The 15,565-nt window shown below is 45.3% G+C and overlaps 1 protein-coding gene and 2 non-coding genes across 3 annotated transcripts in view; all 3 read left to right on the forward strand.

Moving 5' to 3' along the window:
- Positions 1–15,565, forward strand: part of LOC126481986 (trypsin-1-like) — a 68,222-nt gene that overhangs the window by 47,993 nt on the left and 4,664 nt on the right. The gene's annotated exons all lie outside the window — the stretch shown is intronic.
- On the forward strand, positions 7,926–7,997 carry Trnae-cuc (transfer RNA glutamic acid (anticodon CUC)). Its single transcript has one exon. It is a non-coding gene; the product is annotated as a tRNA-Glu (tRNA).
- On the forward strand, positions 8,355–8,426 carry Trnah-gug (transfer RNA histidin (anticodon GUG)). Its single transcript has one exon. It is a non-coding gene; the product is annotated as a tRNA-His (tRNA).

The raw sequence follows: 15,565 nt of genomic DNA on the forward strand, positions 1-15,565 counted from the left end.
CTAGGGACCGATGACCTCGGCGGTTTGGTCCCGTAGAAACGTACCACCACCGTTCAGAGCAGGGGCGGCCAATATTCCGGCTCATGGGCCGTGCCCAGGTCCGGTTGCCAACGTACTAAGCCTCGTTTCACATTTACCCCATCGCCACGCCACTCTGACGGCGAGGAGTGGGAAGAACTGAAAGCCGCGAACGCGCCGTGTTCAAATGAAAGTGCTGTCGCACTGCATACATCTTTGTTTTATATTTAACATTTCTCAAAAACATTGGTCACAAACAAAACAAATTTTCAGTATTGTCTAATTATTTTTGGTGAGCTGAAGACAAAATATAATTTTTTTATGGGACAAACAGCCGGATACAGGCACACGCCTAATCCAAAAAAAGGTCTTTCACACAAATGTGTCCATCGCAGTATTATAGCACTTTTGAAACCTCATTATGGGGACATGAGCCTCTACCTGAGGAAAGCAATATAGACGTCCTGGGCAGTTTTAACGTAAAAAGATTTGTCATAATTGGAATTAACTTGCAGGGTAGTCAGTTACATCTACATATGGAAAGGGGCTCTTTCAACTGAGACAGTAAACAGCCTCGAAATTAGCTTGGAAACAGTTGTAAGGTTGATAATGTCCTCAAAATCTTTATAACTACCGGTACCCTTGTAATTCTTCAAACTTTGCATTTCCTTTAGCGCCAGTGAGCTTCGGGAACTGGACTGTCTTTGTCTTCTACAACCCAATTTTCTTTCTAAGTGCATCCCATCAAATCAGAAGGAAGTTACCTTGCAATGTCTTACTGCCGGCAGTGTGCAGTCAAATCCACTTAAAATGCGAAGTCTGCACTTTATTCCGGATGTTCTAATTTTTGTTCCTCTACTCATTTTTGCTTCATAAATTCAACAGAAGCGAGTTCTAATTCGAAAAGTCGTTCCAGACATCCCCCTTGACTTAATCTACGTACTTTGCATTAACATATGAAGTCTCCATTCTCTTCGTTCGGTTCGACTGAAAACTGTTGCAACTGACAATGGAATAATGCATGCGACTTCAGAAATTTTACTATTCGTACCACCAATTTCTTCACGTGCTCCAGGCCTCCAATTTTGGTCCAAAGTGCTTTTTGATGTAGAAAACAATGAATCCCGTCCGTCGGTCTTTATAATTTTTTGTTCATTGTCAATTAAATCTGTAAATACTTTCTGCGTGGTATTGTAACGTCGCTTCATAGCAAATATGCACTAACTGCCACTTATGCGAATTGAGAATCCTCATCCCTCTCTTTTGTCATTCCCACTCATTTTAAAGGATTCCGACGATAGATCGCTAGATTGCCTCCTTGCCCATATTTTAAACTGGGAAACAGTTCAAGGGGCAGATGCTTACTCTGACCATAAAGTACTGGTCATGAACTGCAATTTGCTGTCCGGTGGCTGTTTGCACAAAGGGGGCAATCTAGCGATCTATCGTCGGAATCCTTTACAATGAGTGGGAATGACAAAAGAGAGGGATGAGAATTCTCAATTCGCCTAAGTGACAGGTAGTGCAAATCGCAAAAAGGTAGAAATTACAGAGATGAGACGTGGATAAGATGAAAGAACCAGAGACTATTGGGAGTTTCAGCAATAGGATTGGGCAACATTTGATTGACATATGGGAAGATAATACAGTAGAAGATTAATGGATGGACTTGAGGGATGAAATACTGAAGGCGGCAGACCAGCAAGTAAGTAAAAGGCAAGGCGCAATGGAAGTCCTTGGACAACAGAGGAAATAATTTAACTGAAGAAAGGGAAAAAATATAAACTTACAGTGAATGAAGTAGTCGAAAGGGAATACAGACGTCTAAAAAATTAGATTGGCAGGAAGCGGAAAAGCCGGCCCCGGTGGCCGTGCGGTTCTGGCGCTGCAGTCCGGAACCGCGGGACTGCTACGGTCGCAGGTTCGAATCCTGCCTCGGGCATGGGTGTGTGTGATGTCCTTAGGTTAGTTAGGTTTAAGTAGGTCTAAGTTCTAGGGGACTTATGACCTAAGATGTTGAGTCCCATAGTGCTCAGAGCCATTTGAACCATTTTTTTTGAAGCGGAAAAATGCCTAAGCAGTAATGGCTAGAGGACAAACACAAGACTGTAGAAGCGAGTAGAACTAGGGGAAAGATAGATACCGCCTACAGGAAGATTGTAGAGACCTCTGGAGAAATGAGAAACAACCGCATCAGTATCAACAGTTCATATGCATAAACGAGTACTAAGCGTGAAGACAAAGATGAATGGTGGAGGGGACATACAGAAGAGCTCGACAGTGGAAATGAATTTCAAGAGAATATTCTAGAAAGGGGAGAGCAAGTAGACGAAGGTTAGATGCGAGATACGATACTCGAGAAAAATTTGACAGAGCACTCGAAACTCTAAGTCGAAACAAGACCCTTGGGTTCGACAACCTTCCCCCAGAATTATTGAGATCCTGGAAAGACACAGCCATGACTAAACTAATCCACGTGTTGTACAAGATGCATGAATCAGACAAAATACCTTTAAACTTCAGAAATAATGAAATAATGTAATAATTTCAAAGATGGCATATACTGGCAGGTGTGAAAATTACCGAACTATCAGTTTTATAAGTCATGGCTGTAAAATACTGACACGATTGGAAGAACTGGTAGAAGCCGATCTCGGGGAAGTTCAGTTTGGGTTCGACAGAAACTTAGGAACACGTGAGATAATACTGGCCTTACAACGTACCTTGGGAGGTAGGTGAAAGAAAAGCGAACGTACGGTCGTAGCATTGGTAGTCATAGGGAAAACTTTTGTGAATATTAACTAGAATACTCTTCTTGCAATTGTAAAAGTAGCAGGGATAAAATACAGGGAGCGAAAGGTTATATACAGCTTGTACGGAAATCGGACCGCAGTTGCAAAAATCGACGAACATGAAAGGGCAGCACTAGTTGAGAAAGGAGTGAGACAGGGGTGTGGCCTATCCCCGATGTTATTCAATCCACACAGAACAATCAGTAAAGAAACACAAAGAAAAATGTGGAAATGCTGGAATTAAACTACAAGGAGAAGAAATAAATACTTTGGGATTTGCTGATGACATTGCAATTCTATCAGGAACAGCAGAGGGCTTGGAAGCGCAGCTGAACGGAATGAATAGTGTGCTGGGAAGAGGTTATAAGCTGAGCATCATCAAAAGCTAAACAAGGATAATGGAACGTTGTCAAGTTAGATAAGGCAATGCTGAGGGGATTAGATTAGAAAATGAGACACTGAATGTAGTAGATGTATTTCACTATTAGGACAGAAAAATAACTAATGACGGCCAAAGTAGAGCGGATATAAAATACAGACTGACTATAGCAAGGAAAGCATCTCTCAAAAAGAGGAATTTGTTGACATCGAATATAAATTTAAGTGTTAGTAATTCTTTTTCTGAATTTATTTGTCTGGAGTGTAGTTCAAATGGTTCAAATGGCTCTGAGCACTATGGGACTTAACTTCTGAGGTCATCAGTCCCCTATAACTTAGAACTAATTAAACCTAACTAACCTAAGGGCATCACACACATCCATGCCCGAGGTAGGATTCGAACTTGCGACCGTAGCGGTCGCGCGGTTCCAAACTGTAGCGCCTAGAACCGCTCGGTCACTCCGGCCGGCTGGAGTGTAGTGTTGTACGGAAGTGGAATGTGGACGATAGGCATTTCAGTCACGAAAAGAATAGATGCATTTGGAATGTGGTGCTACAGAATAATGTTGAAGACTGGACGGATAGGTCGCTCATCTAATGAGTAGGTACTGAATCGAACAGAGGAGAAAAGAAATTTCCTGCACAACTTGAATAAAGAATGAATCAGTTGATAGAATACATTGTGAGGCATCAAGAAACTATCAATTTGGTATTACAGGCAGAAATTGTAGAGACCAAGGCATGAAGACAATACGTAATTTCAAATGTATGTAAGCTGCAGTAGTTATTGAGATTTGAAGATACTTGCACAGCATAGACTAGCGTGGAGACCTGCGTCAGACCTGTCTTAAGACTGAAGACCACAATAACAACACAGCGAGTAATGTAGTTAATTGCTCTCTATGAAATTATTGCACAAGTTGTGAATTGTTAACCAATAAGTATTACACAAATAAGTTAGGGCAATCATTTAAAGAATATAGTCAAGGACACTCTTCTGATTATAGATGTCTCAGGATCCGAGGGAACCACAGCTGCAACTACATACTAGCCCCATCTTCGTTCATGAATCTGGCGGTAGGCCAAGAACAAAATGGTTCAAATGGCTCTGAGCACTATGGGACTTAACATCTATGGTCATCAGTCCCCTAGAACTTAGAACTACTTAAACCTAACTAACCTAAGGACATGACACACATCCATGCCCAAGGCAGGATTCGAACCTGCGACCGTAGCAGTCACGCGACTCCGGACTGAGCGCCTAGAACCGCCAGACCACCGCGGCCGGCGGCCAAGAACAGGTCGGCTACAGAAACAAACGAGATGTAGTTCTGTCTGAAAGACGCCTTCACGATACTGTGGTCTTCAGTAAGTATTCGACAATCTGGGTGATATAATAACTTGAAATGCCGAGAACAGCTGCGAAAAAGTAGTGAGACAGTTGAGTAATTTACCATACCTCCAGAAATTAAAAGAGGAAGGTATGTGTGTGTTGAATACTAGGTTTTAGCTTGCGAAAAGGAGAGGTCCCAAGGGGTGAAATGGTCTTTTTCGTTATTCTGCGTGATGTTCTTGAGCTTTAAAGTTGATAGTTCTACATACTGTGGGACTGCAGTGTAGTGATGAGTGTATACCGTTTCCAAAGGTTTAAAATTTTATTTTTAAATAGTTGTCGAAGTGACTTCATTCGTAATTTTTATTCAATTAATTTGTTTAAATGTATTATTTTAAATTCCTAATTCGTTGCACACCATATTAATCAGCGTATGAACTTTTTCATGTGCTCTTATTTCTTCTTACCATCATTCTGTTTTCTTTTATAATCTTTGTGTGTTTCATTTTGATTATATTTGTATCACAATATTTAGATGTTTCAAAATGCTAACCTATAGGTAAAAGGCAAAAGACGAAATAATATAGTTAAATAGGCTCTGCAGTGGTGTCAGTTACGTTCAAGGTGTACATCTTTTGGATTGTTATCATTATACCAACATGTAAAACACAAATACCTGTTGCACAATGAACAAATTAACGCAGATGCAGTTTTAAAAGAAGGAAGGGATTATAAAAAAATGCGCAAATGAGGAATAGAAACAATTAATGCAATAACATGGACAAAAACATAAGATCATAAAATGAAAAAAATTAAATCGAAATTAAGAAAAAAAACTACGACTCCAAATAAAAAAAAATGGTAGAAAAAAAAGAGTAAATGTAGAAGATAATACGATGATTAAAACGACTTGTCAAAGGATTAGAAATTAAAAGAATACATTTAAACAGACTAATCGAATAAAGATAATGATCAAAGTCATTTCGATAACTATTTAAAAATAAAAACTCTGAAGGACCTGACGAGATTCGAATCCACAAGCTTCGGCCCATGACGCACATATGTTAACCAGTGCGCTGCAACGCCGCTGTATGTACAACAATGAATTATAAACATATACAATAACATGCAAAATTACGAAACTTTTTTTTCCCTCGATTACTCGTAAACGAGGGCCCATCAGAGTCAATGGCTGCGGGGTAAGAAATCTGAGACCCTAACTTCCATCACCATATAAATGATTTTAAAAAAGTCAATCTCATCGCTGAGGATTTCCCCTTGTTAGACACCGAATTCAGATCCTTTAGTCCCAGTATGATGGAAGTAGAGGAACTGTGGCCAAAGTTTAAACGGATTGTAAATCGTGATTTGGAGAAGTATGTTCCTAGTAACTGACTTAAGCACGGAAAAGACCCACCAAGGTTTAATAAAATCGGAAAACGCTGTGGAAACAAAACGCTCTCGATTCAAAAGAGAACGGGCAAATGACGACAGGTAACATTTAATAGAAATTCCTGCCTGTGTAAAAAGATCGATGCGCAAAGCATACAACTACCACCGTCATACCTTAATAAAGTATTTAGCCAATAACCCGACAAAATTTTTGTCTTGCGTAAAGTCGTTAAGCAGGTCGAAGGCTTCTATCCAGTCACTCTTTGTCCAAACAGGTGTGGCAATAGAAGAGAGCAAAAGAAATGCTAAAGCTTTAAATTTCTCGGTTATTCACGCCGAACGATCGCACAAACGTACCGTGGTTCGACCACAGCACATACTTCCGTATGAGAGACGTAGTAATAGGAATCCCTGGTGTAGAGAAGTAACTGAAAGTGTGGAAAACAAATAAGTCGCCAGGTCCAGATGGAACCCCAGTTGGGTTTTGCAAAGAGTACTTTACAGCATTGGCCCCTTGGCTTGCGATTGTCGCAAATCTCTCGCCCAGTGCACAGCCCAAGCGACTGGTAAAAGCGCAGGTGACTCCTGTACACATGAAGGGTAAAAGAACTGACCGAAAAATTCTTAACATTACTTTGCTGCAGAATTCTTAAATATGTTCTCGTTTCGAACACAATAAAGTTCCTTGAGACGGAAAAGCTCTTGACCACAAATGAGCACGGTTTTAGAAAGCATGGCTCGTGTGTACCCTTTTCTCACATGATATCCTGAGAACTGTGCATGAAGGGCAGCGGGCAGATTCTCTAGATTTCCGAAATGCGGTCGGATTAAAGGAAGATATCGAAGCAGTTCAGTGGAGGGCTGCTAGACTTGTTGACTGTAGGATCGATCAACTAGCAGGTATTACGGAGTGGAATCTCTGGATAAAAGGCGACATTCTTTTCCAGGGTCGTTATTGAGAAAATTTAGAGAATTGGTGTCTGAAGCTGACTGTAGAACGACCCTACTACCACCAAAGCATATTTCGCGCGAGTATCACGAACATAAGATAAATTGGGGTTCGTGCGTAGGCATACAGACAGTCGTTTTTCCTCTCGCTCTATCAGTGAGTGGGACGGGAAGGGGCATGACTAGCAGTGGTGCAACGCACCCTCCGCCACGCACCGTACGGTGGCTTGCGGAGTATGCATGTACATGTAGCTGTAGATGTAGAAAACACGTAACTCTCATACCAGAAAGTAACGAGACCTTATCAAACGTCTGAGTGGAATGGGCAACACCTCTGTCCAGAGCATTTGCTAAATCTGCAGAAAACGAAGGCGGAAGTGCTGAAGAGAAAATGGAGACTAGTGGCCTAACAAATGTGAAAATCGAAGAAGAGAAAATAGAGAGAGTAAGGGAGATTACGCAGTGTAGTCAAAGCAAGAGATATATCAGGGGCAGATAGTATGCAGATATCTTTAATCAAAATCAACTGTGGGCATCTAACACTGACGCTGAATTTAAAAAAGAATTTCGGAAATTGTATTCTGATGGTATGTCATTGTATAGAAATGAAAGATGGATCGCAAGAAAATGAACTACAGAAATTGCAAAATATCTTATGCTTTATTAAAGCTGTCAGTGGCTCAGAAAGGAGCCCAATATGCTGCAACGAAAATTTTTGATCATTTCACCAATAATATAAAACATCTGACAGGTAGCAAAGCAAGTTTTAAATCTAACCTAAAGCAATTCCTCCTGGACAACTCCTCCTTTCATGTGTGAATTTCAGTTTAAAAGCTGTTAAGTTGGAAAAAACTTCTTTTTTTTTTAAAGTACAATTGCATGAGGAGACTAAATAAACGTTCATTACTGTTAATACTGATCACATTAATCATTTATACGTATCATATAAACTGACTCGTTACTCATAATTTCGATGAAAGAATCATTCAGATTCAGTTTGCCGTTGTCGTCAAGTAGCGTGTGTGCAGTTTGCTGTGTTCGCTGGAGGAGCACTTCCGTCGTTATCCGGTGTTGTCTAGTGGCTAAGATACCTGGCTCTCACCCAGGAGGCCCGGGTTCGATTCCCGGTACCAGAAATGCGCATTTTGTTGCTCCTCTTATGCAACTTGACCCGACTTAGCTCGACTGCAGAAAATTACGTTAAGTACGATTCGCGGTCACAAGTGACGGCGAGAGCGATGCGACATCTGTCCACCTCTTATCGAGGCACATACCTGTGGTCAACAGAGTTGGAGGACTGCAAGACATTGCCACGGGGATTGAATGCAGCTAACCACACTGCTTAGTGTCCTAACAGCGCAGACACGTTCGTTTGCCAGTATACATATAATGGAGACCGCGTCTGACACAGCTGTGGCGAGACACAGTGGGCGGAGCTTTGCTGTGCACAGCCACTTGCAGGCGCGAGAACTGCTTTCGGCGGTGCCTCCGCGGCCGTGATCGTCTAGTGGTTAGGACATTGCGTTGTGGCCGCAATAACCGAGGTTCGAATCCTGGTCACGGCACTTTTTAAAGTTTTGCCTTGCTGTCGCTGCAATGACGATAGTGACCCACTGTTTGAAATCACGGTGCCCTCCTGATTGTTCGCTCATGTTCCGCAGGCTGCAAGTGGCACTACCAATTCATTATCAACACGTAATGCCGCCGCACCAGAGCGCGGGCTGCTGCCTGTGTAGTTAATCTCTATTCGAAAAGGGTAGTTGTTTGAAGTGCAATGGATGAGCAGCTGCCGGCCGGTGTGGCCGTGCGGTTCTAAGCGCGTCAGTTTGGAACCGCGTGACCGCTACGGTCGCAGGTTCGAATCCTGCCTCGGGCATGGATGTGTGTGATGTCCTTAGGTTAGTTAGGTTTAAGTAGCTCTAAGTTCTAGGGGACTGATGACCTCAGTAGTTAAGTCCCATAGTGCTCAGAGCCATTTGAACCATTTTTTTTGATGAGCAGCTAGTCGCAGCAGAACAGGAAGCTGTGTCGTGCGCTGTCTCTACAAAAGCGAAGAGCACTGGCGCAGGTAGCGTGGCCGTAGCCGGCCGAAGTGGCGATGACGTGGTGTTCCTGGCCAGATCAGATGATGAAATGCATATGGCGCTACAGTGGCTACGCCAGGACGGGGCGGTCGCTGGGAGCGTCATCAACGTGAAGAAGACAAAATTCATGGCTGTCGGAGGGGGGCTTTCCCACACAACGGCGGTGCCCTTTGACAGAGTGTCCGTACTCAAGTGTTTAGGAGTGCAATTCTATAGCAATGTCCGCCGCACCGCGGCGGCTGCGTACCGCCGGCTCCTACACCAAACACGTGCTCTGCTGCAGGACAACAAACTGCGTCGCTTGGATATGCTCCTCAGAACACGTTATGTCAACACCTATCTTGTCTCAAAACTGAACTATTTTGCGCATATCCTTCCCTTGACGGCTACGATGGCCGACAGATTTCAAGCAGCATATGGACATTTCGTAAGCACCGGTCTGGTTTTTAAAGTCCGATACGCCACCCTGGCGCTGCCGCAGCGGGCGGGCGGTATCGGTTTGATTCATGTATATAACTGTGCGCGATCGCTTTATCTCAACACTATGCGTCGCAAGTGGACCTCTGCCCACGCCACTCTGACGGGCACCCTGATAGCGGAAGTGGCACCACACTCTCTGCATCCCCCGGTTTCTGTAGGACACATTTCACCGCCACTGGCACTCACCCACATCAGAGAGTTCTTGATTGACTTCAGCTACTTACGGTCAGAACTTCCGACGACACGGAAGCCCAGCACAAAAGATTATTATCGCCTCTATCAACAGCAGCAACCTGTAAATACGGTCACCCATAGACGTCCAGAAGTTGCCTGGAACACGGTGTGGCGAGCGGTACACACGCCTTTTCTGCCTACGTCGGTGCGTTCATTGTGGTACGTGGTTGTGAATGGGAAGTTCGCTACTCGTCAGAGGCTACATTCCATACATCTGACGGACGACCCCTTGTGTCCGACATGCTCAGTCGCTGACTCGGACGCACACCGTCTGACGTGTGCCGCGACTAGCGAGTGCTGGCTACTGACGCAGCGCATGCTGGCGTTACTCTTGCGGCGATTGCCGGAGTGTATCTCCCCTGATGAAGTATTGCGCCCCGACAGCGTATACTTTCCATCAACCAGAACGAACGCCGTTAACTGGCTAAATGGCATGGCCGTTTACTACATATTTTGCGACGCTCCCAAAGGCACATTCGACTTTTGGTCTCTATTGATGACGACACATGCAGCTTTCAGCCGCCACCCGACGTACGGAACTCGTTTCGCAAATTATTTAGGTTCATTATTTGCGGATCCTCCTGCTCACTGGGGCGTTCCGGGTATGAGACGCTGAAAATGAAGAAGAATCCTGGAGCATATTGATCCTCTACGGACGGTATAGGGGGGAACCCCTCCCAACAGACGAGAAGACGACTCGGACGCACGGCTACGGCGGTTGTAGGATCTTTCTTTGTAATGAAACAAAAATAAATCTATAAAATTTTTTTAAAAAATGTTATAAAAATTGAAGAAATAAATAAATAAAACACATCCTCTTCCTGATCCTTCGATCCTCGAAATCGAACACGTTGCTTGGGCGTGGCGGCGGGATGGCCAGGCTTCGGGTGTCGACCCCTGCCCTACCCGTCGTCCTGCTCCTGCAGCGGTTCATTAGAAAAAAAAAAAAAAAAGTGGCCGTGCGGTCTGGAACCGCAAGACCGCTACGGTCGCAGGTTCGAATCCTGCCTCGGGCATGGATGTTTTTTAAAGCCCCCACCGGTCCACTACAAAAAAAATAAAAAATAAAAAAAATAAAAAATAAAAAAGTGGTCAGCGCGAATAAAAATAAAAATGAAAATAAAGTGGTCAGCGCCACGAAAAAAAAGAAAAAAAAACAAAAAAGAAAAAAAGAAAAAAAAAACAATAAAATAAAAAATAAAATAAAATAAAAAAAGCGGTCTAAGGCGCTGGTTTCAGGCACCAGTCTCTTCGGAGGCGTGGGTTCGAATCCCACCGCTGCCAATGTTTTCTGTCTCGAAAGCAGGAGCAGTGATTACTCATAATTTCGATAAAAGAATCATTCAGATCTTATATGGAACAGCTAACTAACTAACTACACTCCTGGAAATTGAAATAAGAACACCGTGAATTCATTGTCCCAGGAAGGGGAAACTTTATTGACACATTCCTGGGGTCAGATACATCACATGATCACACTGACAGAACCACAGGCACATAGACACAGGCAACAGAGCATGCACAATGTCGGCACTAGTACAGTGTATATCCACCTTTCGCAGCAATGCAGGCTGCTATTCTCCCATGGAGACGATCGTAGAGATGCTGGATGTAGTCCTGTGGAACGGCTTGCCATGCCATTTCCACCTGGCGCCTCAGTTGGACCAGCGTTCGTGCTGGACGTGCAGACCGCGTGAGACGACGCTTCATCCAGTCCCAAACATGCTCAATGGGGGACAGATCCGGAGATCTTGCTGGCCAGGGTAGTTGACTTACACCTTCTAGAGCACGTTGGGTGGCACGGGATACATGCGGACGTGCATTGTCCTGTTGGAACAGCAAGTTCCCTTGCCGGTCTAGGAATGATAGAACGATGGGTTCGATGACGGTTTGGATGTACCGTGCACTATTCAGTGTCCCCTCGACCATCACCAGTGGTGTACGGCCAGTGTAGGAGATCGCTCCCCACACCATGATGCCGGGTGTTGGCCCTGTGTGCCTCGGTCGTATGCAGTCCTGATTGTGGCGCTCACCTGCACGGCGCCAAACACGCATACGACCATCATTGGCACCAAGGCAGAAGCGACTCTCATCGCTGAAGACGACACGTCTCCATTCGTCCCTCCATTCACGCCTGTCGCGACACCACTGGAGGCGGGCTGCACGATGTTGGGGCGTGAGCGGAAGACGGCCTAACGGTGTGCGGGACCGTAGCCCAGCTTCATGGAGACGGTTGCGAATGGTCCTCGCCGATACCCCAGGAGCAACAGTGTCCCTAATTTGCTGGGAAGTGGCGGTGCGGTCCCCTACGGCACTGCGTAGGATCCTACGGTCTTGGCGTGCATCAGTGCGTCGCTGCGGTCTGGTCCCAAGTCGACGGGCACGTGCACCTTCCGCCGACCACTGGCGACAACATCGATGTACTGTGGAGACCTCACGCCCCACGTGTTGAGCAATTCGGCGGTACGTCCACCCGGCCTCCCGCATGCCCACTATACGCCCTCGCTCAAAGTCCGTCAACTGCACATACGGTTCACGTCCACGCTGTCGCGGCATGCTACCAGTGTTAAAGACTGCGATGGAGCTCCGTATGCCACGGCAAACTGGCTGACACTGACGGCGGCGGTGCACAAATGCTGCGCAGCTAGCGCCATTCGACGGCCAACACCGCGGTTCCGGATGTGTCCGCTGTGCCGTGCGTGTGATCATTGCTTGTACAGCCCTCTCGCAGTGTCCGGAGCAAGTATGGTGGGTCTGACACACCGGTGTCAATGTGTTCTTTTTTCCATTTCCAGGAGTGTACAAAGATAGGAGTAGGCTCACCATACAATTGCTATTAGCTCAGACAGTCCTGGCTTTCTAATGCGGTCTTGATAATGTCCGAGGTTAAAAAATTTTTGGTATTTGAGACCGGGTGGATTTTTAAAAAATATTAGGCCTATTTGTTTAACATCGTGTTTTTAAATATTCTTTTGCGGCGTGCCTCTCTAGGCCGACGTTGGAGCAAGTGCTGTCGTCGATGGAGATGTGTGGCTATGGGTTCCGTCGCAACTATTCATTTAGTCATTTAGCAACAACGCATTAGCAGTGTGCTGATGTTGTTCTTCTGTGTGCAGTAAGTTTTGATCATTTTATCCTATTTGATTATTCTCTCACTGCTTAGAAATTAGCAAAAGGAAGTGTGTGTTTAATGTTTAAACGGCCTCCTGCAAAGAACTGCTAGGCACTCTGAAGGTAATAAAGTTGTCAAGGAATAAATAATGTTTTCTGCCATGGACAATTTTTATACTTGTAGTATCCAATACTACGAGTTTTGAAGAAACCAATTTAGATAAAGTTAATAAAATTAAAGGGATAAATTAAGGAACGAAAATAGTTTGGTCAGATTTAGGAGAGAGTGCACAAGTTATTAATGAAAGATTCTATTAATATTGAGAACCTTCTTTATGGGCATACATTGTTGAACCAGATGATTGGAAGCTGTAATGGGTAGGATGTGTTCCAAGTTTCGAAAAGTACCAGATATATAAAAGAAAGAAGTGGAAAGCAACTTTTTAAAGTGTTTCAAAAGACTGATATTTCATATTGCAATACTTATAAAATGGTTTGTGGAGTCTTTGCCTGGGATAAAAGGTTCAAATGGCTCTGAGCACTATGGGACTTAAATTCTGAGGTCATCAGTGCCCTAGAACTTAAAACTACTTAATCGTAACTAACCTAAGGACATCACACACATCCATGCCCGAGGCAGGATTCGAACCTGCGACCGTGGCGGTCCCGCGGTTCTAGACTGTAGCGCCTTGAACCGCTCGGCCACTTCGGCCGGCTGCCTGGGATATGTTCCACTTGAGAGAGATTTTGCAATCATGGTGAACATACGGACTGCAGAAAGGGATACATTTTCAGTATGTAATGTTAAAAATCAGCTAAATGTTAAACGTTCTTGTTGTAAATTATATGATGTAATTGAAACAAACAATTTCTGAAAAAGTCATGTCTAGTAAAAAAATATAACTGAATAAATAAATAACTGCAACTGAAAATTTGGTCAGATTTAGAAGAGAGGGCACAAGTAATTAATGAAATTAGAAAAGATTCCGTTAATATTGATTACCTACTTAATGGGTGTAATTGTTGAACCAGTAATTGAAGACCAGTGTATTCAATGTGCTGGGTTGGACTCAAAAAAATGTAGTCATAATTTCTGGGGTAATCCTAGTAGGATGCTCTACATGACTCGCTTACTTGGCACTGTCATGATATGTATACCGTTTGCTATAGCACACGGACGGCCAAGAATTCTGCTCACATGCGGAAATCTGTCGACTTGAGTACACATCTTCCCCCCCCCCCTCCCCCCCTGCCACACGTCCTCCATCACACGACATGCTGTCTGAGCAGGAGAAGAAAGAGAAGAAATGGAGGGGAAACTGGAACTCTCTGCATAACTATGTAATCGCGGAAGGAACATTGAATGCACATTAGATGTTGCTTGATTTCATATTTCTCAATAACACAGATCGGAAACAAAACATATTTTCATTATTACTCAGTTACACTCCTGGAAATGGAAAAAAGAACACATTGACACCGGTGTGTCAGACCCACCATACTTGCTCCGGACACTGCGAGAGGGCTGTACAAGCAATGATCATACGCACGGCACAGCGGACACACCAGGAACCGCGGTGTTGGCCGTCGAATGGCGCTAGTTGCGCAGCATTTGTGCACCGCCGCCGTCAGTGTCAGCCAGTTTGCCGTGGCATACGGAGCTCCATCGCAGTCTTTAACACTGGTAGCATGCCGCGACAGCGTGGACGTGAACCGTATGTGCAGTTGACGGACTTTGAGCGAGGGCCTATAGTGGGCATGCGGGAGGCCGGGTGGACGTACCGCCGAATTGCTCAACACGTGGGTCGTGAGGCCTCCACAGTACATCGATGTTGTCGCCAGTGGTCGGCGGAAGGTGCACGTGCCCGTCGACCTGGGACCGGACCGCAGCGACGCACGGATGCACGCCAAGACCGTAGGATCCTACGCAGTGCCGTAGGGGACCGCACCGCCACTTCCCAGCAAATTAGGGACACTGTTGCTCCTGGGGTATCGGCGAGGACCATTCGCAACCGTCTCCATGAAGCTGGGCTACGGTCCCGCACACCGTTAGGCCGTCTTCCGCTCACGCCCCAACATCGTGCAGCCCGCCTCCAGTGGTGTCGCGACAGGCGTGAATGGAGGGACGAATGGAGACGTGTCGTCTTCAGCGATGAGAGTCGCTTCTGCCTTGGTGCCAATGATGGTCGTATGCGTGTTTGGCGCCGTGCAGGTGAGCGCTACAATCAGGACTGCATACGACCGAGGCACACAGGGCCAACACCCGGCATCATGGTGTGGGGAGCGATCTCCTACACTGGCCGTACACCACTGGTGATGGTCGAGGGGACACTGAATAGTGCACGGTACATCCAAACCGTCATCGAACCCATCGTTCTACCATTCCTAGACCGGCAAGGGAACTTGCTGTTCCAACAGGACAATGCACGTCCGCATGTATCCCGTGCCACCCAACGTGCTCTAGAAGGTGTAAGTCAACTACCCTGGCCAGCAAGATCTCCGGATCTGTCCCCCATTGCGCATGTTTGGGACTGGATGAAGCGTCGTCTCACGCGGTCTGCACGTCCAGCACGAACGCTGGTCCAACTGAGGCGCCAGGTGGAAATGGCATGGCAAGCCGTTCCACAGGACTACATCCAGCATCTCTACAATCGTCTCCATGGGAGAATAGCAGCCTGCATTGCTGCGAAAGGTGGATATACACTGTACTAGTGCCGACATTGTGCATGCTCTGTTGCCTGTGTCTATGTGCCTGTGGTTCTGTCAGTGTGATCATGTGATGTATCTGACCCCAG

The sequence above is a fragment of the Schistocerca serialis genome, chromosome 1, assembly GCF_023864345.2.
Source record: "Schistocerca serialis cubense isolate TAMUIC-IGC-003099 chromosome 1, iqSchSeri2.2, whole genome shotgun sequence".
Taxonomy (NCBI): domain Eukaryota; kingdom Metazoa; phylum Arthropoda; class Insecta; order Orthoptera; family Acrididae; genus Schistocerca; species Schistocerca serialis.